The sequence below is a fragment of the Branchiostoma floridae genome, unplaced genomic scaffold (assembly GCF_000003815.2).
Source record: "Branchiostoma floridae strain S238N-H82 unplaced genomic scaffold, Bfl_VNyyK Sc7u5tJ_1567, whole genome shotgun sequence".
Lineage (NCBI taxonomy): Eukaryota > Metazoa > Chordata > Leptocardii > Amphioxiformes > Branchiostomatidae > Branchiostoma > Branchiostoma floridae.
The window spans coordinates 23,797-24,808 of record NW_023365764.1 but is presented as its reverse complement, the minus strand read 5'-3'; the positions used below and the strand labels follow the sequence as shown (position 1 = coordinate 24,808).

The window sequence follows — 1,012 nt, the reverse complement described above, 5'->3', positions numbered from 1 at the left end:
ATTACTATATAGCTCATATCGCACCGATAATGGTTCATTTTGTACTGATGAAGGTGACAGTCACCGAAACGTCTACAGGGGAATTAAAAGAAGGTTGTGAAACGAAGAAGACTTTGTTCGATTGATCTACCAACCTGATGAAACTATTTACGGAACATTCTATCAGCTTTTCATTTTACATTGCGGTCCTTTGCATTTTGTAAACGTACTCTAAAATAAGACTCTGTTTATACAGAGGAAGGGTATACCTACACAGTACATTTTGTAACAGAGAATCCGTTCAAGGCATTGTTATATTTATGTCATTTTGTCTCTTTGTACCCGCAGGTCAACTTCTCCATGACTCTGGCCGCAAACAGAATTCACTGGACCCCGGTCACGGAAACGCTTGGGCGTGTGGCGATATCACCCAGGAAAACAAACAAAAAAGCAAGAAAGGAAAAGAAACCAATAGAGTAAAAAGTGGCAAAGGTAACCCGAAAACACATGATACAAAACACACAAATAAAACATAAAACCCTCCAACAAAACAACACTTCTATCACACAGTAAGAATACGCAAAATAAAGGACAGCATCATGTAGTCAAAGAAGTCTGCCTGTCTTAAAAAGTCCAATGTACGGTGAGTTTTATCTTCGCGTACTTTCTTTATCATCGATGCGTCAGTCATAGTCTATAAAGTGACATCTAAACAAACTGTATCAGCTACATGTCCAAACTTATCATTCTTCACTGTAAGAAGTTATAAGTTACCAAATACATCAAGAAACATGTGACACGTTTTTCTTTAGTCTCCAGAAAGCTCATTTGAAATATCTTTTAAAAGCTGCAATGGTGTATAAAAACTGCCCAAAGAAGCAACTTACAGTTCCTCAATGTTACATGCAAACGCCCGTCCCGCAAGTTCTTGTCAAAAACGAATTCCCCTGGGAATGCGTGCGTGGAATATTTAGAATTCCTGGCAACTTAATCGCAGTACTATAAGAACGGCTCCGCCCCTGAGGCGTCGCCA

General features: G+C 39.2%; 1 long non-coding RNA gene across 1 annotated transcript in view; it reads left to right on the top strand.

The window, feature by feature from the left end:
• LOC118408310 overlaps positions 1–1,012 on the top strand; it is a 1,574-nt gene extending 562 nt beyond the window's left edge. The window contains exon 2 of the long non-coding RNA XR_004830279.1: positions 328–1,012. This is a non-coding gene — a long non-coding RNA (uncharacterized LOC118408310). The remainder of the gene's footprint in view (positions 1–327) is intronic.